At 40.4% G+C, this 9,862-nt stretch overlaps 2 pseudogenes across 1 annotated transcript; one reads left to right on the top strand and one right to left on the bottom strand.

Annotated features, from left to right (window-relative positions):
• Positions 1-2,871: 2,871 nt before the first annotated feature.
• On the bottom strand, positions 2,872-4,576 carry LOC108314992 (annotated as a pseudogene).
• Positions 4,577-5,110: 534 nt separating this feature from the next.
• On the top strand, positions 5,111-7,123 carry LOC108314991 (annotated as a pseudogene). The gene has a single exon (XR_001829767.2). The product of XR_001829767.2 is annotated as an STE20-related kinase adapter protein alpha-like (transcript).
• The last annotated feature ends 2,739 nt before the right edge of the window (positions 7,124-9,862 follow it).

Raw genomic sequence — 9,862 nt, 5'->3', positions numbered from 1 at the left:
ATGGAGTTTTGCTCTTGTTACCCAGGCTGGAGTGAAATGGCGCGATCTTGGCCCACCACAACCTCCACCTCCCGGGTTCAAGCAATTCTTCTGGGCCACAGAGGGAGTCTCTGGGCAACAGAGGGAGTTTGGGCAGGGTCTGGGCAACAGAGGGAGACTCCATCTCAGTAAATTAAAAAAAAGAAAAGAAAAGCTTTTCAGAGAGAGAGAGAGACAGACAGACAGACTCTTGTCGTCTTGTCCAGGCTGGCCTTGAACTCCTGGCTGGGCTCGAGTGATCTTCCTGCCTCAGCCTCCTGAGTAGCTGGAACTATAGGCATGTGCCACCATGCCCAGCCGAGTAGTTTTGGTTTTGTTTTAAGAACTTTATATAAAAATTCGCTGGCCACAGTGGTTCAAACCTGTAATCCCAGTGCTTTGGGAGGCTGAGGTGGGAGTATCTCCTGAGGTCCAGAGTTTGAGACCTGCCTGGCCAACATGGTGAAACCCGTCTGTACTAAAAATACAAAATTAGCCGGTGATGGTGGTGCAGCCCTGTAATCCCAGCTACTTGGGGGGCCTAGGCAGGAGAATTGCTTGAACCTGGGAGGTAGAGGTTGCAGTGAGCTGATATTGAGCCTAGGTGACAAGAGTGAAACTCTGTCTCAAAAAAAAAAAGAGAACTATATTTAAAAATTCGATGGATAAGACAGCTAACTATAAAAAGCGAAACTACATACCACTAGAAACAAAGTGGGTAAATTCCTTTATTACCTTGGAAAAAACGAATGTGTATATGTATATGTGTGTATTCCACATATTCCTTATACTCAGATCACTCCTTCTTAAACATAAGGTGACATGCATACAATATTTACTATTCTGCATCTTGTTTTTCCTCATTTAACAGTATCGTAGAGGTTATGCCATACAAATGCAGATCTTTGTCATTTCTTTTTATGGCAGCAATTCCACTACATTTCACTCAACTAAGCATTTTTATTAACTTTTTTTTGACAAACTAATAGTAAAACATATGCTACCTAACAGTAACTGTGTCCCTTTATGTATGAGTCAAAGGTAAATATCATTCAGATTTTTATCTGAACAACAAATTCAAAGACTCCTTAAGAAATAAGAAATGAAATACCATGGTCACTAATGTAAACAGACTAAATATAAAAGCTATATATGTATATATATAGGTTGTGCGTGTGTGTGTGTGTGTATAGATTTTAAAAAATCAATGTTTTGATCAATGTAACTAATCTGAGGTTACAAGAACTCACTGCTTTAAATAATATTTCAATCACATATAATAGATTAAGATACTGTTTAGGGGAAAACAGCCTCAGAAGGAAGTATTAAAAAAAGGTATATTAGTCATTACCTTTAATCAAACTAAGTATCAACCTTTTCCCCAACCCATAAAGACTTCATGTCTCTAAATGGTTCCTAAATCATGAAAGATAACTTGAAAATTTTTTAATACATCTCAAGATATTACATGCTTATGCACTCTGTGTGGGTCCAACTTTTACTGCCTAGAGTTTCTTGTCATGGTAGTGTAACGTCATGAAAGTCTGGTTGCCAGATCTTTTTGTTTTTATTTGTAACAGAGCTAAACCTTTTAACAATTAACTTCATCTAAGTTATTTGCCAATGGCAATAGAATGATATGTATGCTTTATTAATGAAAATAGTACTTCTGCAAAATTTTTTGTAAGAATTCCATAAATACCAAGGAAAAGAAAACACTCAAGGGGTTTGGGAAAGAAACCCCTTTTATTTTTATTTTAAATCTATATAAGTTTAATTTATTTCCAAATTTCTAAGTTCTTCCAGAGTCCTGGCCTTCATATTTCCTGATTTTTCTTCTTGAGCTCTGCACTGCCTCAAAACCTATCCAAATGATCTAATTCTGTGTTACCTATATTTACTGTAAAGAACAATATATAATCAACATTATGTTACTAGAATTATGAAGCTCTTCATAAATTACTTTTTTAAAAAACTCCAAAAGAATTAAGCTATTTTATTTAACATATAATAGATAGTCATAAAGCAAGTTCATATGTTTAGTTTTCTGATATCCTAATGTAATTCCATAAACCTTTTTTTTTCGAGACAGAGTCTCACTTTGTCACGCAGGCTAGAGTGCAGTGGTGCGATCTCGGCTCATTGCAACCTCCACCTCCTGGGTTCAGGTGATTCTCCTGTCTCAGCCTCCTGAGTAGCTGGGACTACAGGCCCGTGCCAGCATGCCCAGCTAATTTTTGTATTTTTAGTAGAAATGGGGTTTCACTGTGTTAGCCAGGATCGTCTCAATCTCCTGACCTCGTGATCCGCCCACCTCAGCTTCCCAAAGTGCTGGGATTACAAGTGTGAGCCACCACACTGGCCTCCACAAACCTTTTAAGTTTACAGTTTTATATAGTTTTCCATCAGGGAGGCAAGATATATATAATTTCTGTTTGTATTTAACTAAAGGTTTTAAGAGGGTTTAGTCTCTAAATCAGTAACAATTTAGTCATAACACCATACAAACACATTTAAATATTCAGGAAAGAGATTTTTAAGATTATTGCTTAGTCTTATAAAATGGTGAATTTTAACCAAATTGATACATCTGTATTCTTATTTATATTTCCCATACTCTTACAGCATACTGCTTGGCAAGTAAGGTAAGTTTTGACATAATTAAAAAATTCAAGTAGTTGTAAACAAATTCTAATTTGTTAAACAATTCATACGTTCCCCTTTACTTCACTACCTCAGAATTAATCCTCCTTAAAAAAAGTAATCATCCCACAAAGAAAAACCTGCAGAGCTTCATCTCTTCCTTATAAGAACAGAAATCCATGAAAAAACTTATTAAAATTTGATATTTCATTCTGCTTTACTAATTATGGAATAATAGACATAAAAAAATGTTCCTTAATATTTCTCTGCTTAACAGAGAAATAGAAATACTGCAATTGTGGTTATGGGCTGTTTTGCAGTCTCTTCGAGTACAGAACACAGCTATGGTTCCTACCAGTAAGGAGAAATGAATAATCAATCTTACATTAAGATAAAAGAAAGATGAGAGGCACAAAAAGACAAACTGACTTTGGCTTTTAAGGACCTAATGTTAACCCTGAAATGCCAGATTCAGTAACACAACAACAAAAAAAAAGATTACAGCAGCAAGCCTCCACTTCACACAGTATTAAGAATTCTGAAATACGTAATAGCCTTCCTCCCATCTCCCACTCAATTTGTTGTGTCGTCTTTCTGTTTTTTCCTCCTTTTTTGTTGCAGGCATTTCAAGACTTGCCCACTGCCTTGGTTCAGCTTTTCTCACAGTGATCTCAATCTTTGTTGCAGTCATAGATGTGTAACTTCTATTTACATCAATCACACCCCATAATTTTACATTTTGATCAAATTCTTTCTCTCCTTCAAATACAATTGTGCACATTTAACAGTGTGCTGTTTACTTCTACTTGACTAAGTTCTGGAAGTGAATTTTTAGTGTATACTGAAATGGTAACTTCACCTCCAGTCTGATGCCAGCCATGGCTACGTGAAACAACTTTTTTTCCAGCATCCTTTTTAGTCCACATGTGTTTCCCGGTTGACAGCCCTTTTGGGCTAAAAATGTATTAAAATCAGGAGTTTATCTTCTACAACAGCTCCAGTATTTCATCCCCTCATGGAAAACAGGTGCTCCAGAATGATATACACAGACTTCTAGACTCTCTAGGCCCCGATATGTCTTTGAACATCCTTCATTCTTACATGAGGTCCCAATCTTAATTTCATCTTTGTCTTCTTTTTTCTTATCTTCTTCATTCCCTAATGATGGTTTAAGTTTATTAAGTGCTTGTTTTAGGGAGGCAGATATTTTTAATTCCAAATTTGTCATTGGTTCATCTGGGCTTGGCCTTTTTATTGCTTCTGGTTTAGGGGCTTGAATGATGTGTTCCTGAAATTTGGGTTTCAATTCAGATAGTTCTTTCTTCTCAGTAGTCTTGGCTTCAGGTTTGACTGGCTCAGGTGGCTTCTCACTGTCATATCTACCTTTTGTACAGCATATGATGCTTAAGAAATCAGAAAAATTGGGCCGGGCATGGTGGCTCACACCTGTAATCCCAGCACTTTGGGAGGCTGAGGCAGGTGGATCACGAGGTCAAGAGATCAAGACCATCCTGGTCAACATGGTGAAACCCCGTCTCTACTAAAAATACAAAAAATTAGCTGAGCATGGTGGCGCGTGCCTGTAATCCCAGCTACTCAGGAGGCTGAGGCAGAATTGCCTGAACCCAGGAGGTGGAGGTTGCAGTGAGCCGAGATCACGCCATTGCACTCCAGCCTGGGTAACATGAGCGAAACTCCGTCTCAAAAAATAAATAAATAAATAACAAATCAGAAAAATCATTTGTTCTTCACTTACAGCAAGACCAAACCTTTAATGCGTCATGAAAAACTGGAACACCTGGGTGGTATGTGCAAGCATCATCGGAATTGGTCTCAGGATTGAAGTGCTGACCGCAGCCCCGTTTGTAGCACAGCAAAGCCATTTTCTTTTCCCACTGTCACAGGCAAGGCCCAAACACCGGGAACGGAATCCCCGTGTTGCCAGCACCGGTCTGTCGACTGCCATTTTAGTTTCTTCTTTGAGTGGCTGTTTATATCCTTTGCCCATTTTGCTTTTGGTCTTTTCTCTGTTTTTAGATGTTGGAGATATTAGTGTTGTCTGTGATATAATTTGCAAATATGTTTTTCCATTTATCATTTGTCTTCCGACTTAGCTTGGCTTTTAGTGTTTTTTTGTTTGTTTTTTGCCTTGGTGTTTTTGTTTTAATGTAGTCAAATTTATTCTTTCTTTTTGTTCATTGTTTCTGGACTTTGAGTCATAGGTGGAAAGATTATTCCAACTTCCAGATTGTAAAAGAATTCATATGCTTTTCCCTAATAATGTGTGATTTCACTTCTTATACTTAGCTGTTTAATTCATTTAGAATTTATCTTGTAACATGGTATGAAGAAAAGATCTAATTTTATATTTTATTTTTTCCAAGTGGCCATCTACTTATCCCAATACCATTTATTAAAAGTCAACTTTTGGGCTGCACAGTCATAAAACTGAGGAGGCAGAGCTGAGACTGTCAGGACTGCTCGCTAACTCTATGAACAGGTTTAAGTTTTTGAAACTGAAGTAGGTCTACACAGTAGGAGCTCATGTCTGTTCTCATAAGTAAACCAGAGCAAATCAGGACCAATGAGGTGATCTCAGAGTCAATAGCATCCTTCTCTAATCAGGAGATCATGAGTAGCTTTCTGCCAGAGGGTTGGTGTTATGAGCTGCTCACTGTGATAGGCAAAGGATTTGAGGACCTGACGACTTTGAATCTAGCAAGGTACAAACTAACGGGAGAGTATGTGACTGCACGGAGGATTAACCTGGAAGCTTGTTCCAGTGAGATGGTAACATTCTTGCAGGGCAAGCTGCATGTCTCTAGACTCTTCAAACATCCCAATATTGTGCCATATCAAGCCACCTTTATTGCAGACAATGAGCTGTGGGTTGTCACATCATTCATGACGTATGGTTCTGCAAAGGATCGCATCTGTACACACTTCATGGATGGCATGAATGAGCTGGTGATCACTTACATCCTGCAGGGGTGCTGAAGGCTCTCGACTACATCCACCACATTGGATATGTACACAGCAGTGTCAAAACCAGCCACATCCTGATCTCTGTGGATGGGAAGGTTTACCTGTCTGGTTTGTGCAGCAACCTAAGCGTCATAAGCCACCGGCGGCAGCAGTGAGTGGTCCACGACTTTCCTGAGTACAGTGTCAAGGCTCTGCTGTGGCTCAGCCCTGAGGTTCCCAGTAGAATCTCAAGGGTTATGATGCTAAGGCTGACATCTACAGTGTGGGAATCACAGTGTGTGATTCCCACATGTCCCCTTTTAAGGATATGTCTACTACCCAGATGCTGCTGGAAAAATTGAATGGCACAGTGCCCTGCCTATTGGATACCAGCACCATCCTCTCCAAGGAGCTGACCATGAGCTCTTCATGCTCAGTGGCCAACTCTGGCCTGAATAAAAGCCTGACCACCAGCACCCCCTGGCCCTCCAATGGCAACTCGCCTACTCACCCTTACCACCAAACCTTCTCCTCCCACTTCCACCACTTTGTGGAGCAGTGCCTTCATTGCAACCCAGATGCCAGGCAGAGCACTAGTACCCTCCTGAACACTTTTTTTCAAGCAGATCAAGCGATGTGCCTCAGAGGCTTTGCCTGAATTGCTTTGTCCTGTCACCCCCATCACCAGTTTTGAGGGCAGCCAGTCTCAGGACCGCAGTGGAATCTTTGGCCTGGTAACAAACCTGGAAGAGCTGGAGGTGGACGATTGGGAGTTCTGAGCCTCTGCAAACTGTGCGCACTCTCCAGCCAGGAATGCAGAGGCCCTACCTGAGGGCTGGCCACATTCCCACCTTCCTGGGCAGATTGGGTAGAAAGGACATTCTTTCAGGAAAGTTGGCTGCTGACTGATTAGGAAAGAAAATCCTGGAAAGACATTTCTTCACTGCTCCAAGGCTTTTGAATCTCAACACCCCGGGATTGGGAGGGTCCAAAGCCAACATTCTCAGTCCTGTGAGGTCAGGTGACCTCCGCAGAAGGAAGAGATGCTACTCTGGCCCTGGAAGCTGAATTCCAAGACCAGGGTTTGACTCATTAACCCTGAGGACTGCCACCTCTTCCCAGTGCTTGCAACCAGCCTCGTTCTATTTAACTTTGCCCTCAGATCCTATATGTCAGTGAAGGGCAAGTAGTAAGCTGCCTGCCTCCCTTCCCCTACACCTTTCCCTCAGAATTGAAGAGAAGGGTATTTCTGTCTTTTTAAACACAGACTGAGACCGTCCATCCTTATCGCTATTCTGGCTTGGACCCTGACACCTAAATCTTTCCCACGGTTTATGTGTGTGCCTCATTCCCTTCCCACCAAGAACCCATCTTAGCGCCTCCTGCCAGGTGCCCTGGTGGTTTCTCCAAGGGCCATCAGTGTCTTGCCTAGCTTGAGGGCTTAAGTCTTTATGCTGTGTTAGTTTTGTTGTCAGAACAAATTAAAATTTCCAGAGACAAAAAAAAAGGTCAACTTTTCTCCTTCTTACTTTAGATGCCACTTTTATCATATGCTAGATTGTTGTGTCCCTTAGTTCTATTTCTGGGCTTTCTATTCTATCACATTGTTCAGGCCATCTATTCATGTGTCAATATCACAGTTTTAATTACAGAGGCTTCATATATATTGCTTTAAAAAAGTATTATTGGCTGGTACAGTGGCTCACATCTGTAATCCTAACATTTTGGAAGACCGAGGCGGGTGGATCACATGAGTTCAAGAGCTTAAGACCAGCCTGGGTAACCTGGTAAAACCCCGTCATTATATATATAAAAAAAAATAGCCCTGGGTTGTGGTGCACACCTGTGGTCCTGGTTACTCAGGAAGCTGAAGCAGGAGGATAACTTGAGCCCAGGAGGTGGAGGTTGCAGTGAGCTGAGATCACACCACTGCAAACCAGCCTGGAAAACAGCGCAAGAGTACGTCCATCTCAAAAAAAAAAAAAAAAAAAAAAAAAAAAAAAAAAAAAAAAAAAAAAAAAAAAAAAAAAAAAAAAAAAAAAAAAAAAAATGCTGAATGTTCTTTGCCCAAGGGTGAGGATGCAGTAATTTTTTGCCTTAGAATTGGTCAACTGTTAATCTGTTCAATGTCCTCTCAGTGCTGACAGCAACAAATACAACTAAGAAAGCTGAGAATTCTGCACAAACCTGTTTCTGGGCTCTTCCCTGCATGTATGTAATGGTTAAAAGCAGTCTTTAGAATCATGATATTGAATCCAATTTAAGTTGTTTATTAGCTGTGTGACCTAGCCTACTGGTCTAATATAAGTCTGGTGAGCTCTAGTTTATTGAGCTGATCCATGAAGCTCTCCAAGCCTCAATTTCCCTATAATGGGGATCAGAGTATCTCATGTGGTGGTTAGAAAGACTAAATGAGATAATCCATGTAAAATCCTGCTATGGTGTGTATTATTAGCTTATGACTTATCATCAGACGTAGTTTTGAAGGTTACTCTCTAGAGTTTTACCTTCCCCCCCGTGATGTCTTCCATTCTAATAGGCAATGTCATTTTGCTGCTAGTGTTTGTTTCCTCCTAGCAGTTGAGTTTTACTAGCTCCAATGGATGTGGTGGGCTTACAAAGGTGATAGTGATGATGAGCACTGAAGGTCTTCATGCACAGCAAAGTTGTGACTTTGATTTCTTCCTGCCATCAAATTTAAGAATAGGCAGCCATTTGGAAATGCCATTTTGAAAAAGAAAAGGGATTACAGAATCAGAAGAGCACCATATTGCAACCCCCAATGATCTAAGTGGTGAGTAGCAATAGCTGCAAAAATCACAAAAAGAACACCAGGCAATATATGCTTTCTGATGAAAAACACACTACATGTATGATCTTGCCAAATGAATCAAACCTGAATTTGATCAAGCATCTGGATCCCAATCAGCAGAAAATAAAAAGGGCAGAAGGATATGCTGATTTGTACCATAAATATGCAGTTGGCAAAATGCAGACTATGGGAAATTCCACAGATCAAACAGCCTAGGTTCTGCAATAGAAAAAGTATAATCAAAAGAAAGGGATGGAGGGGAAATCTGTAGATTTAAAAAGGCCTAAAAATATATATTTCATGGGCTACAATGTAGGGAAAAAAAATCCAATGTCAAAAATGGGCATGAATAAACTATAGGGTCTAGGAATAGCATCTATTATTAGTCAGAGTTTTCTGTTTCTCTGGAGATATATATATATATATACACATACATACATATATGTCCCCAATTGGTTATGTTTCTCTGGAGAACTGTGTGTGTGTGTGTATGTGTGTGTGTGTGTGTGTGTGTGTGTCTGTGGAGATATATATATATGTATATATATGTACACAGACACACATATATGGGGTAGGGGGGCAGGATTTAAGAAACTGGCTCACACAATTGTAAGCCCTACATCACCCATGGGTACGCTGTGTTCAGCAGCGACAAAGGAATGAGAAAAAGACAGATTAAGAGAGTTAGTGGGACCAGGGGGCCATCTCATTACTTTGGAGGAGACAGTGAAAGCCCTGAGCTATGATCATCCACACTATTTATTGGTTACAATCACTTTGATCTATAGGGTAGGGGTGGAGTGATGGTGTAGTGAATCAGTGAGCTGGAAGTGAATCAATAGCTGGAACTGATGTGTCATTCTACAGATTGATAATAGTGGCGGTTTGGGAGTTTCACAAAAACAAGAACATATGGTTATCTTTAGCCTATTGTCTATGTGCTGCTGAAGGAACTCAGGCCTTACAAGGAGCCTACAGGTCTGGCTACCTCATAGTGCTATGAAGGGGTTTTACGTCTTTGAGCACAATGTTTATGGTAACAGAGCTTAGGTCACCCTGCACCAGAACATGAGGCATGAAGAGGCCTTCCTCCTCAGAGGCCTCCTGCAGCCTAATGCAGTTATTCCTTGTCGTGTGTTACATATAACCAATTTATGTAGGCACTCTGCAAGTCCTTTCTCCTTTGCTGCTTTTCCCAACATGGCAACCTCAAATTCTGCAGGTAGGCCTGCAGGCTGGAGACCCAGGGAAGAATTGCACATTAAATCTACAGGCAGTTTGCTGTCAGAATTCCCTCCTCTTCAGGGTGGGTCAGTCTTTTTCTATTAAGGCCTTAACTGATTGGATGAGGCCCACCTACATTATGAAGGGCAATCAGCTTTACCCACAGTTTACTGATTTAAATGTTTTTTTTTTTTTTTTTTT

This window comes from Cebus imitator, unplaced genomic scaffold (genome assembly GCF_001604975.1).
Source record: "Cebus imitator isolate Cc_AM_T3 unplaced genomic scaffold, Cebus_imitator-1.0 Scaffold166, whole genome shotgun sequence".
Classification (NCBI taxonomy): domain Eukaryota; kingdom Metazoa; phylum Chordata; class Mammalia; order Primates; family Cebidae; genus Cebus; species Cebus imitator.
This window is presented reverse-complemented; position numbering and strand designations above follow the sequence as displayed.